A 19,835-nucleotide genomic window follows, 5' to 3' on the forward strand; every position below is an offset into this window, starting at 1 on the left:
CATGAAAGGCACTTAGAGCAACTCTAGCAGACCCCGCAAAACGCCGGCCCGCAAAACGCGTATGCAGTTCGCGCAAAACAGCTTTTGCGGGCCGGCGCGGGCTGGCACAGATGCAGACCCCCCAAACGGATCTGTAAAAAGTATATTCACGGAATATGATTTTTTACGGGTCGGCTATGCAGGTTCTTCTCTTTGCGCCGCTGCATCCCCGCAAATCATCAGCCCGCAAATCTCAAATCCAACATAATTCAACAATCGAAAACAAACTGAATTATTCAAATCAAACATAAATAATTACCATCCGCATTACAAATAATTATTCAAATCACCGTAGCAAACTTAAAATAATGCAATACAAAACTTTTCATGAATAGAAATACAAATCAATACAAAAATTATTCACTATCCAGCCCTTTGCCAATGGTGCTCAATGAGATCTTCCTGAAGTTGAAAGTGTGTGTCTGCATTTTCAATCTCCTTGTATGTCTGAAGAAAAGCTCTAATGCGGTTTGGGTCTCTAGCTGGTTTGACATGGCTACCCACATTATCATAAAAGAATTCTAAGTCCATTCCTCTCTCATCTTCAAGAATCATATTGTGCAGGATAACATAGCAAGTCATGATGTTCTTCAGGGTTTTCTTATCCAAAAAACGAGTAGGACCTCAGACAATAGCAAACCTAGATTGCAAAACACCGAATGCTCTTTCAATGACTTTTCGGGCTGCCTCTTGCTCCCTTGCAAATTCACATTTTTTTGTTTTGGGTTCTTTTATGCTCTTGACAAATGTGCACCAAGGAGGATATATACCATCTGCAAGATAGTACCCCTTTGTGTATTCATGCCCATTGATAGTGTAGTTGCAAGCAGGAGCATCACCACTAGCAAGCCTAGCAAACAAATGAGAGCGTTACAACACATTGATATCATTGAGTGTGCGGGGCATACCAAAAAAGCAATGCCAAATCCATAAATCCTCGGATGCTACAGCCTCTAGCACAATTTTATCATCACGAGACTTGCCACAATACATTCCTTGCCAAGCCTTGGGGCATTTTTTTCAATTCCAATGCATACAATCAATGCTACCTAGCATCCCAGGCCAACCTCTCCTCTCATTAGCTGCCATCAATTTCTTTGTGACATCTTCATTTGGTGCCTGAAGATACTCGGGACCAAAGACACAGAAGATCACTTTCGCAAATCTACGCACAGACTCAATTGTGCTATCTTCACCAATGCGAAGATACTCATCGGCATAGTCAGCCGGGACGCCATATGCAATCACCCACATAGCTGCGGAGATTTTTTGATATGCACTAAATCCCTTTAAGCCCGCGGCATTCCTTCTCTGAGTGAAATACCGGCAATTTTCCTCGCAAGCTTCAACAATTTTCACAAAAAGGGATCGGCGCATTAGATACCTTCTGCGGAAGAGGTGTGCAGGATATGTAGGATTCTCTCCAAAAAATAATCTTGCATCAACATCTCGTTTCCAAGATGGAGATTCCGCGGAATGCACAAACGCCCGACAGTAGATCCTCCCCTCCTCTTTCGGTACTTGTCTTCATGCTCCTTCACGCAAGCGCCATGACCAATGTTTGCTGCCGAAAGGTCGCAAGCATGGTCTCCGCATCCGAGTCGTCCGAATCGGACGAATCAGATAGCAAGAACTTCTCGCACGGGGTCAACTGCATCTACACGCACGCCGGCGCGTCAATCTACTACATAGCTCGCAAAAAACATAAAAGGGGACTAATCGGTGGCGAGTGATCCCGGGCGGCGACAAGGGTGGTGCGCTCGGCGGTGGTCGATCCCAGCGGCGGCGGCGACTGGGGGCGGCTCTTCTCGCCGGATCTGGAGGGGCGGTGCAGCGGCTCGGCGCGGGAGGGTGTGGGGTGGCCCCGTGGAGCGATTCCGCCCGCAGATATGGCCGGAATCGCCGGTGGCGGGCGGGCGGAAGCAAGGGCGGGCGGCGGCGAAAGGAAGGGGGAAAAGAGCGTCGGCTGAAATGTCCCTCCCGCCAACTTCTTCTCTGTGATGCAGGGCACCGCAGCCGCGAGGGGGAAACCCGCGTTTTCCCGGGTTGGGGCCGGAAATTTGCCGCTCCCCCTAAAAATTTTTGTGGGCCGGGGTGGAATGCGGGGTCTGGTCAGGCAGGCTTTCCGGCCCGCACCCGCATTTTGGCGGTTATTTTGCGGGTCGGGGGCGGATGCGGGGTCTGCTAGAGTTGCTCTTAGAACCTTTGGCTAAAGTGAAACTCGGGATTAAATCCAACTTAGCTAGTCGCGTCATAACACCGAAACTAATGTGACAAAGACGTGAATGCCAAACTTCAGATTCGTTAACATTCGAATGAATATGGTTCACGACTTTATTACAAAAATCTGCGAGGGAAAGGCGGAACATCCCTCCGCTCTCATAACCTTTGTTGGGGAACGCAGTATTTCAAAAAAATTCCTACGATCACGCAAGATCTATCTAGGGATGCATAGCAATGAGAGTGGAGAGTATGTCTATGTACCCTCGTAGACCGAAAGCTGAAGCATTAAGAAATGCGGTTGATGTAGTCGAACGTCTTCACGATCAAACCGATCAAGTACCGAACACACGGCACCTCCGCGATCTACACACGTTCAGCTCGGTGACGTCCCTCGTACTCTTAATCCAGTTGAGGCCGAGGGAGAGTTTCGTCAGCACGATGGCACATTGACGGTGATGATGAATTTACCGACGCAGGGCTTCGCCTAAGCACTACGACGATATGACCGAGGTGTCTATCTGTGGAGGGGGGCACCACACACGGCTAAAACAATTGTCAACTTGTGTGTATATGGGGTGCCCCTCTCCCCCGTATATAAAGGAGGGGAGGAGGGGGCCGGTCGGCCCTCTGGTGCGCCCCCAAGGGGGATTCCTACTCCTACTAGGAGTAGGTTTCCCCCGTTACCTTGTCCTAATAGGAGGGGGAAGGAAGGGGAAGATGAGAAGAAGGAAAGGGTGGGCGGCCCACTTCCCAATTCGGATTGGGCTTGGGGGCGTGCCCCCACCACTTGTCTGCCTCCTCTCTCTTCCACTAAAGCCCATGTAGGCCCATTAAGCCCCCGAGGGGTTTCCGGTAACCCCCTGGCACTCCAGTATATGCCCGAACTCATCCGAAACCATTCTGGTGTCCAAACATAACCTTCCAATATATCAACCTTCATGTCTCGACCATTTCGAGACTCCTCATCATGTCTGTGATCACATCTGGGACTCCGAACTACCTTCAGTACATCAAAACACATAAACTCATAATACCGGTCGTCATCGAACGTTAAGAGTGCGGACCCTACGGGTTCGAGAACTATGTAGACATGACCGAGACTCATCTCCAGTCAATAACCAATAGTGGAACCTGGATGCTCATATTGGTTCCTACATATTCTATGAAGATCTTTATCGGTCAAACTGCACAATAGCATACGTTGTTCACTTTGTCATCGGTATGTTACTTGCCTGAGATTCGATCGTTGGTATTATCATACCTAGTTCAATCTCGTTACCAGCAAATCTCTTTACTCGTTCCATAATGCAACATCCTGCAACTAACTCATTAGTCACATTGCTTGCAAGGCTTATAGTGATGTGCATTAAAGAGAGGGCCCAGAGATACCTCTCCGACAATCGGAGTGACAAATCCTAATCTCAATCTATGCCAACTTAACAAACACCATCGGATACACCTATAGAGCATCTTTATAATCACACAGTTATGTTGTGACGTTTGATAGGACACTAAGTGTTCCTCCGGTATTCGGGAGTTGCATAATCTCATAGTCATAGGAACATGTATAAGTTATGGAGAAAGTAATAGCAACAAACTAAACGATCATAGTGCTAAGCTAATGGATGGGTCTTGTCCATCACATCATTCTCTAATGATGTGATCCCATTCGTAAAATGACAACACATGTCTATGGCTAGGAAACTTAACCATCTTTGATTAACGAGCTAGTCAAGTAGAGGCATACTAGGGACACTCTGTTTGTCTATGTATACACACATGTATCAAGTTTCCGGTTAATACAATTCTAGCATGAATAATAAACATTTATCATGATATAAGGAAATATAAATAACAACATTATTATTGCCTCTAAGGCATATTTCCTTCAGTCTCCCACTTGCAGTAGAGTCAATAATCTAGTTCACAATGTCATGTGATTTAACACCAATAGTTCACATCTTTATGTGATTAGTTCACATCTCCATGTGACTAATACCCAAAGGGTTTACTAGAGTCAATAATCTAGTTCACATTGCTATGTGATTAACACCCAAAGAGTGATCATGTTTTGCTTGTGAGAGAAATTTAGTCAACGGGTCTGCCACATTCAGAGCCGTATGTATTTTGCAAATTTTTCTATGTCTACAATGCTCTGCACAGAGCTACTCTAGCTAATTTCTCCCACTTTGAATATGTATCCACATTGACAGTCAGAGTCATCCAGATCGATGTCAAAATTTGCATCGACGCAACTCTTTACGATGAACTTTTTGTCACCTCGATAACCGAGAAACATATCCTTATTCCACTAAGGATAATTTTGACCGATGTACACTGATCCACTCCTGGATCACTATTGTACCCTCTTGCCAAAATCTTGGTGAGGTACACAATAGGTCTGGTACACAGCACAGCATACTTCATAGAACCTATGGTTGAGGCATAGGGAATGACTTTTCATTCTCTTTCTATTTTCTGCCGTGGTCGGGTTTTGAGTCTTTACTCAACTTCACACCTTGGAACACAGGCAAGAACTCCTTCTTTGACTGTTCTATTCTGAACTACTTCAAAATCTTGTCAAGGTATGTACTCATTGAAAAATATATCAAGCGTCTAGATCTATCTCTATAGATCTTGATGCTCAATATGTAAGTAGCTTCACTGAGGTCTTTCTTTGAAAAAACTCCTTTCAAAAACGCCTTTATGCTTTCCAAATAATTCTACGTCATTTCCGATCAACAATATGTCATTCACATAAACTTATCAGAAAGGTTGTAGTGCTCCCACTCATTTTCTTGTAAATACAGGCGTCACCACAAGGCTGTATAAAACCATATGCTTTGATCACTTTATCAAAGCATATATTCCAACTCCGAGATGGTTGCACCAGTCCGTAGGTGGATCGCTGGAGCTTGCTGCTACCTCTTGAGCATGCGTTAGTTTTCCCTTAAGAGGAAAGGGTGATGCAGCAAAGTAGCGTAAGTATTTCCCTCAGTTTTTGAGAACCAAGGTATCAATCCAGTAGGAGACTACACGCAAGTCCATCATACCTGCACAAACAATCAAGAACCTTGCAACCAACGCGATAAAGGGGTTGTCAATCCCTTCATGGCCACTTGCAAAAGTGAGATCTGATAAAGATAATAAGATAAATATTTTTGGTATTTTTTTTGTATAGATTGAAAATTAAAGATTGCAAAATAAACGGCGACAGAAATAGCTAGTTGACGGGAAATGATATAATGGAGAATAGACCCGGGGGCCATAGGTTTCACTAGTGGCCTCTCTCAAGATAGCATAATCTACGATGGGCGAACAAATTACTATCGAGCAATTGATAGAAAAGCGAATAGTTATGAGAATATCTAGGCATGATCATGTACATAGGCATCACATCCGTGACAAGTAGACCGAAACGATTCTGCATCAACTACTATTACTCCACACATCGACCGCTATCCAGCATGCGTCTAGAGTATTAAGTTCATAAGAACAGAGTAACGCATTAGGCAAGATGACATGATGTAGAGGGATGAACTCAAGCAATATGATATAAAACCCATCTTTTTATCCTCGATGGAAACAATACAATATGTGCCTTGCTGCCCTTGCTGTCACTGGGAAAGGACACCGCAAGATTGAACCCAAAGCTAAGCACATCTCCCATTGCAAGAAATATCAATCTAGTAGGCCAAACCAAACTGATAATTCGAAGAGACTTGCAAAGATATTTAAATCATGCATAAAAGAATTCAGAGAAGAATCAAACATTGTTCGTAGATAATCTTGATCATTAACCCAGAATTCATCGGATCTCGACAAACACACCGCAAAAAGAATTACATCGAATAGATCTCCAAGAGAATCGAGGAGAACTTTGTATTGAGATCCAAAGAGAGAGAGAAGAAGCCATCTAGCTAATAACTATGGACCCGAAGGTTTGTGGTAAACTACTCACACATCATCGGACAGGCTATGGTGTTGATGTAGAAGCCCTCCGTGATCGATTCCCCCTCCGGCGGTGTCGGTGTACTAGAGTAGGGGTACCCTAGTATCCCGAACTTGTGCACGGGCAGTCGCAGCATCCCACGGCAAGGCTTGCCGGGTGACCGCCAAGGACCTTCGTGGTTCCTTTGGAGCCATTCAAGGACAAAGTATCCAAGCCAAGGAGACAAGACCCCGGCAAGAGGAGCTTGCCGGGAAGGCCAACCAAGGCATCTCAAGGAACTTGCCGCGGCGCGCCATGCATCCCGGCTAGGCCCGGTGAGCGACAAGCTCCCGGACGCGACAAGACAACGACTGCGGCAAGGCACTTGCTGTGGCAAGCCACCACTCTGTACCCGCGCTCCAGCACATCCACCAACGTGTCGCTCTGTGACACTTCCAAGCGTACGTGGCGGGAGGCTGTCCAGCCAGCGGTGCGCGGTGGCAAGCGGCGCTGACAAGATCGCCATCGTGGCGAGCGGTGGCGTCCCTGACGGTCCCTTTTGCACTATTTGGGCGACGCATACGGGCATTTAATGCCCTTGTCCCCTGCCGTCAGGGTTAGGTATGATACACTGTAGCAGGTAGCTGTACCAACCACAACCTTTCCATTTTTACCCTTGTCTACGTTGCCACCTGTCGGTGACCCCTTGAGCATATAAAAGGAGGCCCATGCGCAACGTAGAGGGGGAGGAGAGAACACTCACGCTCGGTCTCGTTAGCTGCTGGTGTGTACTGTAGCACTCAGCGCTCCCGAGCAAGAACTCAATACAAACCACAAAGCAGGAGTAGGGTTTTACGCATCCGTGCAGCCCAAACCTGGGTAAGCTGCTCGTGTGTTTCGCCTCGATCTTCTCTTCGTGCGATCTCCGCCCCCAACCGAAAGGGGCTCGGTCCGCCGGTCCCATAGGTGTTCGTGGATTAGTCCCCCGACATCTTTGGCGCGCCAGGTAGGGGGTGCGTCGAGGTTGTGTGAACCTGATCCGGCGTTCACACGAGCTAAATCTTCATCGTCTTCATCGACATGCCGCTGAAGAAGAAGGCTTCGGAGGCGGCTGCTCCGTCCGCGCCGAACCCACCGCCGCCGGAGCAAACGGCTGGTGGGGTAGACGCCGGCGGGAGAACGGGCGTTGACGAGGGAGCTCACGGTGCTGCCAGGTCCAAGGACAAGGCTGCGCTGCCCATCGGCGGCGCAGTCGGCTCCCACAACGACCGGGCGCACTCCAAGACCTCGGCATCCGTACATGCACCGCGCCCATCCCAGGAGGCGCGGGACCGGCAGCGTCATGGTACTCACGGTGCCATACGTTTGCTGGACCAAGATCGAGCTGGTGGATCTCGGAGTGCTCAAGACCAGCATGCACGCCAACATGCTGGCATGAGCGGGGCACGGTCGCCTGGACGAGATACTGCTCCTTCTAACATAGTTAGAAGTCCGAGCATATCCCGCTCCTCACACCGTTCGCCGCCGCCACCCATCACTTCAGCAAAAGCCTTGGCGCGAGCTCAACTGCTCCTAGACTACCCTCCAGCGGCGGACAAGATCGACGACTGGAGGGCCACCATTCAAAGACTCATCGGCTTCGCCAACGGCGACACTCCACGGCAGCCGAGTACATCGCAGCTGCGGCAAGTCAGCCAGGCATGAGCCGGTGGCGACAAGACCGGTGGGGGGGCAACCACTGTGCACTCTCCGCCCCGAAGGCCAAGATCGCCGACTCGCCGGATCCACCTCGACAGCGACTCCACCGCGTCATCAGATCCACGAGCCCGTCGCGATCAACGCCAAGTTCTTCACGAACGACAGCAAGAAGACGCTCGTACTCGCATCGAGCGCCGAAGAGAAGCGCGACGTCAATCAGACCAGCGCGCTGGGCCCTCTGTCGACATGCATGCGCCAGGGGAACCAGGCGACTTGCCGTACGCGGTAGGTTGTCCTGCATTTACTCGTGAGCTGCGGCAAGTCCAGTGGCCCATCAAGAAGAATTTCAAGCCAGACGTACCAGAGGAGTACGACGGCAAGTCGCATCCGTCGGAGTTCCTCAGCATCTACACCATCGCGGTGCAAGCTGCCGGGGGGCGGGACGACAAGATCCTTGCCAACTACTTCCCGCTGGTGCTCAAGCCCAACGTCAGGTCCTGGCTCATGCATTGGCCGGACAACTCCATATCCTCCTGGGCAGAACTATGCCATCAGTTTGTCGGCACCTTTACAGGCGGCCACAAACCTCATGGCCAAGAGAGTGACCTTCACCTGCTCGCCCAGAAGGAAGGAGAGCCCCTGCGCAAGTACATTCAGAGATTCAGCCGTGTACAGCACAACATCCCAGATGTCCACCCTGCCGCGGTCATCAGTGCGTTCCATCAGAACGTGCGTAACCGCAGGATGCGGGAGGAGATGGCGATGTGCAAGATCAGAGACGTCAGTGAGCTGTATGCCCTGGCCGACAAGTGTGCACGTGCTGAGGAAGGGAGGAAACTCCCCGGAGAGAATACAGGAGCAGGAGGATCTGACAGCGAGGATGCTGCCCCAGCGAAGAAAAACCGGCGGCGGAACAACATGAAGAAGAAAGGCAAAGATGTGCTAGTCGTTGAGCAGTCCGGCAACGAAGGTGGCGCCAAGAAAGCCAAAGCTGGTAGCTCCGGCAAGGAGATTGCCGCATGCACCAACTGCCAGGCTATGGCGGTCGCCGACAAGCAGGACGGCACCGACAAGCAGTACTGCAAGATCCACCGCACTAAGGGCCATGACCTCCAGAGCTGCAAGAAGGTCGAGCAGCTTGTCCAGCAGCAAAAGGCTGAATACGAGCGACGCGACAAGGAGAGGGCCCAAGGAGGCGCTGGAGAATCCGGCAAGAAGCGCGCCGGCCAGGGAGGACGCCGCGGCAAGGCCAAGCAGCGGCAAGGAGACAGACCTCCCCGCGGCCGCGACAAGGATGAAGATGACGACGATGACGAATACATGGATGATGTCGAGACCAGTGAGCAAGAGTTCCAGAAAGCCACAAAGGTCTTGTGCGTTGACGGCGGTGCTTCTCTGCATACTTCACACCACCAACTCAAGCAGTGGGTGCGGGAAGTCAATGCGGCGGAACCACCTGTCGAGTCACGCAAGCTTCTGAAATGGTCCAGCACGCCTATCATCTTTGATATTGAGGACCACCCTGATCGCACAACTGCGGTTGGGTGCTTGCCGATGCTGGTTTCACCAACTATCCGCAACCTCAAGGTCACTAAGATGCTAGTTGACGGCGGGGCCGGCTTGAACCTGATCTCCTCTGCTGTACTCCAGAAACTCCAGATCCCTGACAGCGAGCTTGAAGAGACCGGCACATTCCAAGGAATCAACCCGGGAAGGAGCAAGCCGAAGGGGAAGGTCACGTTGCCAGTAACATTTGGCAGCGAGTTGAACTTCAGGACTGAGAGGGTCACTTTTGACGTTGCCGATTTTCCATTGCCTTACAATGGGATACTCAGCCGTCCAGCACTCGCCAAGTTCATGGCAGCCTCTCACTACGCATACAACATGCTGAAGATGTCAGGCCCGATAAGCGTCATCTCTGTCCCTAGCGACAAGAAGGATGCTCTTATCTGCGCCGACAAGATCTACCGGGAAGCGGCAGCCGCAACAGATCGCAAGTCACCTGCCGTTGAAGCTCCCGGGGGGAAGAAGAAGACCAAGTCCGGCAAGAGTTCTGATGCCCACTCCGGCAAGCGCACCTCTTCGGAGTGCTGCGCTGCCGTCGAGGACGCACCATCGAGCTCCACCGGCAAGTGTAAGAAGACAATGGCAGCTCCGCCAGAGACCAAGAAGGTGTCCGCCAAGGAGGACGGCACTGGTAGTACCTTCACCATCAGTGCCACTCTTGACCCTAAATAGGAAAGCGCGCTCATTGCTTTCTTGCGGGCGAACGTCGACGTGTTTGCGTGGCAACCGTCTGACATCCCCGGTGTTCCCAGGAAAGTAATTGAGCACCATCTTGCCTTTTGTCCTCATGCGCGGCCCGTCAAGCAGAAGGTCAGGAAGCAAGCAGTGGAGCGCCAAGAATTCATCGCAGAAGAGATCAAGAAATTGGAAGCAGCAGGCCTTGTCAGAGGAGTGCTCCATCCTACGTGGTTGGCCAATCCTATAGTCGTGCGCAAGGCAAACGGGAAATGGAGGCTTTGCATCGACTTTACCGATGTTAATAAAGCTTGTCCCAAAGACCCATTTCCCTTGCCGCGCATTGACCAGATTGTTGACTCCACGGCCGGATGTGACTTGCTTTCGTTTCTTGACGCATACTCACGATACCATCAAATCTTCATGACAGAAGAGGATGAGGAGAACACCGCATTCATCACTCCATGTGGCACGTACTGTTTCATACGGATGCCTTTCGGTTTAAAAAATGCTGGTTCAACATTTGCAAGGGTAGTCCATGTCGCTCTTGAGCCACAAATACACAGAAATGTAGAAGCCTACATGGATGACATAGTGGTCAAGAGCAAGGACAAGGCAAATCTGATTCAAGATTTAGACGAGACCTTCGCAAATCTGCGCAAGATAAGCCTCAAGCTCAACCCCGAGAAGTGTGTGTTTGGAGTCCCCTCCGGCAAGCTTCTCGGGTTCTTCGTGTCTCAGCGGGGAATTGAAGCCAATCCAGACAAGATCAAGGCCATTGAGCAGATTGAAGCACCAAAGCGCGTCAAGGATGTACGAAGACTTGCCGGTCGCGTGGCTGCTCTCAGCAGGTTTATCTCTAGGTCTTCTGAGCGCGCCCTGCCGTTTTTTAAAATATTGAAAAAGGCAGGTCTAATGAAATGGACTCCGGAAGCGGAGGCTGCGCTGCAAGACTTGAGGAGATACCTGTCCTCCACTCCAACACATGTCGCACCTAAGCCACAAGAGAAGTTGCTGCTGTATATAGCGGCAACCAATCAAGTGGTTAGTGCTGCGTTAGTAGCAGAGAGGGAGGCAGACGACGAGCCAGCAACCGCAGCAGGCGCATCCAGCGACAAGCAGGGGGCTTCCCCGACAAACTCTGGTCCCGACAAGGATGGATCTGCGCAGACGCGCGAGGAGATACAGAAGAGAATGGTACAACGCCCAGTTTACTTTGTCAGTTCCCTTTTGCAGGGGGCTAGGTCAAGGTACTCTGGCGTGCAGAAATTGCTTTTCGGCCTTCTCATGGCCTCGAGAAAGCTGCGCCATTACTTCCAAGCACATGAGATCACAGTTGTCACTCGTTTTCCGCTGAAGAGGATACTACAGAATCCAGAAGCGACAGGCAGGATTGTTGAGTGGGCACTGGAACTGTCAAGCTTTGGCCTCAAGTTTGAGAGTACTTCAACTATCCAAAGCAGAGCATTGGCAGAATTCATAGCAGAGTGGACGCCAACACCAGATGAAGAAATTCCAGAAATGAGCATCCCCGTCGAGGAAGCAAGCAAAGTGTGGCTGATGTACTTTGATGGTGCCTTTTCGCTGCAAGGCGCCGGCGCTGGCGTGCTGCTTGTCGCACCCACCGGAGAGCACCTCAAGTACGTAGTCCAGATGCACTTTCCCAAGGAGCAAGCAACAAACAATACTGCAGAGCATGAAGGCTTGCTTGCCGGTCTCAGGATCGCGGCAGACCTTGGGATCAAGAAGCTCATTGTCAGGGGTGACTCGCAGCTTGTCGTCCGCCAAGTGAACAAGAGCTATCAGAGTCCGTTGATGGAAGCCTACGTTGACGAAGTGATAAAGCTAGAAGAGCACTTTGACGGCCTACAGATGGAGCATGTTCCAAGAGCTCACAACGACATTGCCGATGGCCTATCAAAGTGCGCCGCACTTAAGTTACCTGTGGAACCAGGGATCTTTGTGCTCAAGCTGACTCGACCGTCCGTAACGCCATCAACTGGACAGAGCAAGAAGAGGAAGTTGATTTCTGGTGACTATTTTCCGGCAGAGCTTCCCGAAGCCGCCGCCAAGAAGGTCCCCAAGATCAACACCAAGAGTGCTGAGGAGCAGTCTGCTCTGGCAAGCCCTAGGGTTTGTTCCGTTGAAGCAGAGACTCCCGACAAGTTTCGCTCCGGCAAGCTTGCCGGGGAACGTCAAGCTCTGGCTGAGCCGCAGGTTCTCGCCGTAGAAGCGGATGTTCCCGCAGCAGCAGATGTGCCTTTAGTCCTTGTTGTCGAGCCACAAGCTCCAGCATGGGCAGAACAGATTGTCCATTTCCTTCAGATAGGAGAACTTCCCGAAGAGCAAGAAGAAGCGGAAAGAGTAGCCCGGCAGTCAAGTATGTACCAGTTTGTCAACAACACACTGTACAAAAGAAGACTCAACGGCGTGAAATTGAAGTGTATTCACCGGGAAGATGGACAGAAGCTGTTGGCAGAGATACATGGAGGCATATGTGGTCACCACATTGGTGCAAGAGCACTTGCCGGCAAAGCATTCCGGCAAGGTTTCTTTTGGCCGACAGCCCTCCAGGATGCAACTGCGCAAGTAACCAAGTGTGAAGCGTGCCAGTTCCATTCAAAGCGGATACACCAGCCAGCTCAAGCTCTCCAGACGATCCCTTTATTCTGGCCATTTTCGGTCTGGGGGCTCGACATCCTCGGCCCCTTTCCCCGAGCAATCGGGGGCTTTGAGTACTTGTACGTTGCAATCGACAAGTTCACAAAGTGGCCGGAAGTGGAAGCAGTGAGGAAGGTGACAGCACAGTCAGCAGTCAAGTTCTTCAGGTCGATTGTTTGCCGCTTCGGGATCCCTAATAGGTTGATCACCGACAACGGTACGCAATTCACGAGCCGCACATTCATGCAGTACGTCCAAGATCTTGGCGCCAAGGTCTGCTTCGCTTCTGTTGCTCACCTGAGAAGCAACGGTCAAGCAGAGAGGGCAAATGCTGAAGTGCTGCGTGGGCTCAAGACCAGGACTTTCGACAGGCTGCACAAGTGCGGAATAAACTGGATTGAGGAGCCGCCGGTGGTTCTTTGGTCGATCAGGACGACACCAAATCAAGCCACTGGCCAGACACCTTTCGCTCTAGTCTATGGAGCAGAGGCAGTTCTCCCCACGGAACTCGTATACGGGTCACCTCGAGTGCTCGCTTATGATGAGCTTGAGCAAGAGCAGCTGCGACAAGATGACGCGCTGCTCCTTGAGGAAGACCGTCTTCAGGCTGCTGTACGAGCTGCTCGCTACCAGCAAGCTTTGCGCCGCTACCATAGCCGCAAAATTAACGCCAGAAGTCTCGAGGAAGGCGACCTTGTTCTTCGACGTGTTCAGTCCGCCAAGAATTCCAACAAGTTGACACCAAAGTGGGAAGGCCCTTACCGGGTGAAACGAGTCACTAGGCCTGGCGCTGTCCGCCTTGAGACTGAAGATGGCATTCCGGTGAGCAACTCCTGGAACATTGGCCATCTTCGTAAGTTTTACCCGTAAGGCGCGGTTGCCGGAACCCGTTCCGGCAACCACCTTTTGTACAAGTCTTGCTGCTGTTGCATGTAATCCTTTGTACAAAGCCAGGTGCAGACCCCGTGCATAAAGCTCATGTGCTCCGCACATCTTGTCAATTTCATGCTTTCTATTTTTTGCATGTGTTATCTGACACTTTGTGCAGCACCTACCCCCGGTAAGCAACAACGAGCCATAAGGCTCCATATCTTTATTTTCTCCTCTTTCTTTTTTCTCAAGGAAAGGAAGGTTCCCTCGCCCACAAGTTTTCCGGGGGGAAAGGAGAAGATAATGGTATGGACCAGGCGTCGTTCAAGAAAGTTTCGCCTTACCGGGAAGCAAACAACAGAAAAGCTAAGTTGCCAAAGTTTGAGCAATCAGATTTTTAAAATTTTTAAGTTATCCTCCTTGAACGACCGTGCTTTGTATGGAAAACCTGTGCGCAGAGGAACCAACTCGTAGTTAGTTGCGCCCTTACTTTGTTTCGAGTCCGCTCAACAACTTAAGTGAGCTGCGACTAGTTGCGACAAGGTTTCTTGTCGATAGCGGCACCGCCAGCAGGCTGCTGACGTCCCGCACTCAGCGCTCGCGGCCAAGGTGCCTGCGCTGGCAATTCCCTAAAAGCGTAGGGCAAAAACATACAAAGGAAGGAATCAAGTAAAGGATATAACATTACAATCATTACCCGGAAATAGAGTTATATTACAAGATAGCTTGTCGCGGCTCTAACAGATTGTTCTCATAACATGACCAGCAGCGACAAGAAAAGAAGAAAACGGGCGGCCTAGTCTAACATACTCCCTTCGTTTTTTAGTCTCCAGATAGCTCGTCCTCGAGTAGGTAAATGATAAAAACATAATTTTTGATGTGGAATGCTTCCTAACATACTCCCTTCGTTTTTTAGTCTCCAGATAAGGTATGGTCAAAGTCAACCTTTGTAAAGTTTGACTAACTTTATATTAAAAAATATAAACATTGACAATATGAAATCAACATTATCAGATGCACCATGAAATGTATTTTCATACTATATAGTTTTAATATTGTAGATGTTCATATTTTTTATATAAATTTGGTCAAACTTTGTGTAGTTTGACTTTGACCAAATCTTATATGCGGAGTAAAAAGAAACGGAGGGAGTAATTTTCGAAGTAATTATCTTTATTATGGCATGAATGTTCAGATCCGAAAGATTCAAGATAAAAGTTTAATATTGACATAAAAATAATAATACTTCAACCATACTAACTAAGCAATTATGTCTTCTCAAAATAGCATGGACAAAGAAAGTTATCCCTACAAAATCATATAGTGTGGCTATGCTCTATCTTCACCACACAAAATATTTAAATCATGCACAACCCTGATGACAAGCCAAGCAATTGTTTCATACTTTTGACGTTCTCAAAATTTTTCAATCTTCACGCAATACATGAGCGTGAGCCATGGATATAGTACTATAGGTGGAATTGAATTGTGGTTGTGGAGAAGACAAAAAAGAAGAAGATAGTCTCACATCAACTAGGCGTATCAACGGGCTATGTTGATGCCCATCAATAGATATTAATGTGAGTGAGTAGGGATTGCCATGCAACGGATGCACTAGAGCTATAAGTGTATGAAAGCTCAAAAAGAAACTAAGTGGGTGTGCATCCAACTTGCTTGCTCACGAAGACCTAGGGCATTTTGAGAAAGCCCATCATTGGAATATACAAGCCATGGTCTATAATGAAAAATTCGCACTAGTATATGGTAGTGACAACATAGGAGACTCTCTATCACGAAGATCATGGTGCTACTTTGAAGCACAAGTGTGGTATAAGGATAGTAGCATTGCCCCTTCTCTCTTTTTCTCTTTTTTTATTTGGGCCTTTTCTTTTCTTCTTATGGCCTCTTTTTTTATTTTTTTATTTTTCGTCTGGAGTCTCATCCCGACTTGTGAGGGAATCATAGTCTCCATCGTCCTTTCCTCACTGGGACAATGCTCTAATAATGATGATCATCACACTTTTATTTACTTACAACTCAATAATTACAACTCGATACTAGAACAAAAATATGACACATTGTGAATTCCTACGGTGGTGTACCGGGATATGCGATGAATCAAGAGTGACATGTATGAAAGAATTATGAACGGTTGCTTTGCCACAAATACGATGTCAACTACATGATCATGCAAGGAAATATGACAACGATGAAGCGTGTCATAATGAATGGAACGGTGGAAAGTTGGATGGCAATATATCTCGGAATGGCTATGGAAATGCCATAATAGGTACGTATGGTGGCTGTTTTACGGAAGATATATGGTGGGTTTATGGTACCAGCGAAAGTTGCGCGGTACTAGAGAGGCTAGCAATGGTGGAAGGGTGAGAGTGCGTATAATCCATGGACTCAACATTAGTCATAAAGAACTCACATACTTATTGCAAAAATCTATTAGTTATCGAAACAAAGTACTAAGCGCATGCTCATAGGGGGATAGATTGGTAGGAAAAGATCATCGCTCGTCCCCGACCACCACTCATGAGGAAGACAATCAATAAATAAATCATGCTCCGACTTCATCACATAACGGTTCACCGTACGTGCATGCTACGGGAATCACAAACTTTAACACAAGTATCTCTCAAATTCACAACTACTCAACTAGCACGACTCTAATATTAGCATCTTCATTTCTCAAAACAATCATCAAGTATCAAACTTCTCATAGTGTTCAATGCACTTTATATGAAAGTTTTTATTATACCCATCTTGGATGCCTATCATACTACGACTAATTTTATAGCCAAAGAAAATTACCTTCTGTTCTAAAAGACCCTCAAAATTATATAAGTGAGGCATGAGATAACAATAATTTCTATAAAATAAAACCACCACCGTGCTCTAAAAAGATATAAGTGAAGCACTAGAGCAAAATTATGTAGCTCAAAAGATATAAGTGAAGCACAAAGAGTATTCTAATAAATTCCGATTCATGTGTGTCTCTCCAAAAGGTGTGTACAGCAAGGATGATTGTGGTAAACTAATAAGCAAATACTCAAATCATACAAGACGCTCCAAGCAAAACACATATCATGTGGTGAATAAAAATATAGCCTCAAGTAAAGTTACCGATGGACGAAGACGAAAGAGGGGATGCCTTCTGGGGCATCCCCAAGCTTAGGCTTTTGGTTGTCCTTGAATTTTACCTTGGGATGCCATGGTCATCCCCAAGCTTAGACTCTTTCCACTCCTTATTCCAAAATCCATCAAATCTTTACCCAAAACACGAAAACATCACAACACAAAACTCAACAGAAAATCTCATGAGCTCCGTTAGTATAAGGAAACAAATCACCACTACAAGGTACTGTAATGAACTCATTGTTTATTTATATTGGTGTTAAACCTACTGTATTACAACTTCTCTATGGTTCATACACCCCGATACTAGCCATGGATTCATCAAAATAAGCAAACAACACACGAAAAACAGAATCTGTCAAAAACAGAACAGTTTGTAGCAATCTGTATCAAAGATATACTTCTGTAACCCCAAAAATTATGAAATAAATAGGTGGACATGAGGAATTTGTCTATTAATCATCTGTAAAAGAATCAACCTAATAGCACTCTCTAGTAAAAAAATGGCACCTAGTCTCGTAAGCGCTAAAGTTTCTGTTTTTTACAGCAAGATCGCAAAGACTTTCCCCAAGTGTTCCCAAAGTTTCTACTTGGCACAAACACTAATTAAAAACATAAAACCACATATAAACAGAAGCTAGATGAATTATTTATTACTAAACAAAAACAAAAATAAAATTGGGTTGCCTCCCAACAAGCGCTATCGTTTAACGCCCTTTGCTAGGCATTGATAATTTCAATGGTGCTCACATGAAAGACAAGAATTGAAGCACAAAGAGAGCATCATGAAACACGTGACAAACACATCTAAGGCTAACATACTTCATATTCATAGGAATATTAAAGGAAAACAAATTATCATAGCAAGCAAAAACTCACATATGAAAGGAAGCGAAAAAAACAATAGCAATCTCAACATAACGAGAGGTAATTTAGCAACATGAAAATTTCTACAATAATATTTTCCTCTCTCATAATAATTACATGTGGGATCATAAGAAAATTCAACAAAATAGCTATCACATAAAATATTTTCAACACGATCTACATGCATGCAAAGTTGACATTATTCCAAAATAGTGGGATTAACATTAACTAAAGTCATGACCTCTCCAAACTCACTTTTATCAAAAATTTCATAAGATTGAACATTCTCCAAATATGTGGGATCTAAAGTTGAAACTCTACCAAACCCACTTTCATTATTATTGCAAACATTATTATCAATCTCATATTCATCATGGGGCTTAAATAAATTTTCAAGATCATAAGAAGAATCACCCCAATCATGATCATTGCAACAAATAGTAGTCATAGCAACACTAGCATCCCCAAGCTTAGGGTATTGCATATTATTAGCACAATTGACACTCACAGAATTTATAATAACATCATTGCAATCATGATTTTTATTCAAAGATCTATCGTGAATCACTTTATAAAGCACTTCATCACAATTTTCAGATTCACGGATTTCAAGCAAAACTCCATAAAGATAATCTAGTGCACTCAACTCACTAGCAATTGGTTCATCATAATTGGATCTTTTAAAAATATTAGCAAGAGTATGAGGATCCATAACAATAGATATATAGCAAGCGAAGATGCAAGCTAATAGAAGGCCCATAGTAACACGAGCAAACAGAAGGGCGAACGGAAAAGGGCGAATAAAACGGCAAAGGTGAAGTGGGGGAGAGGAAAACGAGAGGCAAATGGCAAATAATGTAATGCGAGGGAGGAGAGTTTGTGATGGGTACTTGGTATGTCTTGACTTGTGCATAGATCTCCCTGGCAACGGCGCCAGAAATCCTTCTTACTACCTCTTGAGCATGCGTTGGTTTTCCCTTGAAGAGGAAAGGGTGATGTAGCAAAGTAGCATAAGTATTACCCTCAGTATTCACTAGTAGAAAAAGGGTCAAACATGAAGTACATTAGTGCCGGTTTGTATTTGAGCCGGTACTAATGGTACCATTAGTGCCGGTTCGAACAGATTTGCATTAATGCCGATTCGTGTTGAACCTTTAGTACCGGTTCATGGCATGAACCGGTACTAAAGGGGTGGTGGTAGGCTGGCGTCTGGCCGGGGCCCCACGATCACCTTTAGTACCAGTTCGTGGCACGAACCGGTACTAAAGGTCTAACCTTTAGTACCGGTTCGTGCCACGAACCGGTACTAAAGGGGTCTAACCTATAGTACCGGTTCGTGCCACGAACCGGTACTAAAGGTCCCATTTTCAAACTCTACCCCCCCCCCCCCCCCCCGTGGATCGCCTTTTCTAAAAAAAATAAAAAATAATAATGGAAATGTCAAAAAAAAATGAAAATAAGTTTCTCATGTGATATGTGGTCTAGTTGTTGGGAAAATTTGCAAATGTGAATTTTGACTTTATTTGCAAAATCTCTCTGAAATTTGTAAAAATGGGCATAACTTTTGCATACTAACTCAGATGAAAAAGTTTTTTATATGAACCCCGTTAAACATTTGCAAAATCCTCAAAAACCTAATAGAAAAAAAGTTACGGGGCTTTTAAGATCTAGAGTGGAAAAAATTGAAAAATATTCAAACAGTGGGCAAACTGTGGTCAAACAATGGTCAAACTAATTATTCTAGAATATTAGTGTTACTAAATAATTATTTTAGTTATTTCAATTTTGGTCAAATCTGGTCAAACTATGGTCAAACAGTGGTCAAACTATGGTCAAACAATGGTCAAACTAATTATTCAAGAAATATTAGTGTTACTAAATAATTTTTTTTAAAACTATAGTTTCAAACTCAAACAGTGAAATGTGTCACTTCATGTTCAAGCAAAATTTCTGAAGGTTAATAGGATTGACATCTTACTATTGTCAGTAAAACAACAAGTGTAGACTCGGAAACGAAGGAGAATAGAACCTGAAAGTTAAGCGTGCTCGGGCTGGAGTAGTGAGAGGGATGGGTGACCGGTCGGGAAGTTAGATGATTTGGAATGAGTGATCCACACTTGAGCAGTTAAGAGAGGTGATTAAAGACTAAATCATCAAATAA

Source organism: Triticum urartu, chromosome 6A (assembly GCF_056163025.1).
Source record: "Triticum urartu cultivar PI428250 chromosome 6A, HENAU_Tu73, whole genome shotgun sequence".
NCBI classification, from domain to species: Eukaryota; Viridiplantae; Streptophyta; class Magnoliopsida; order Poales; family Poaceae; genus Triticum; species Triticum urartu.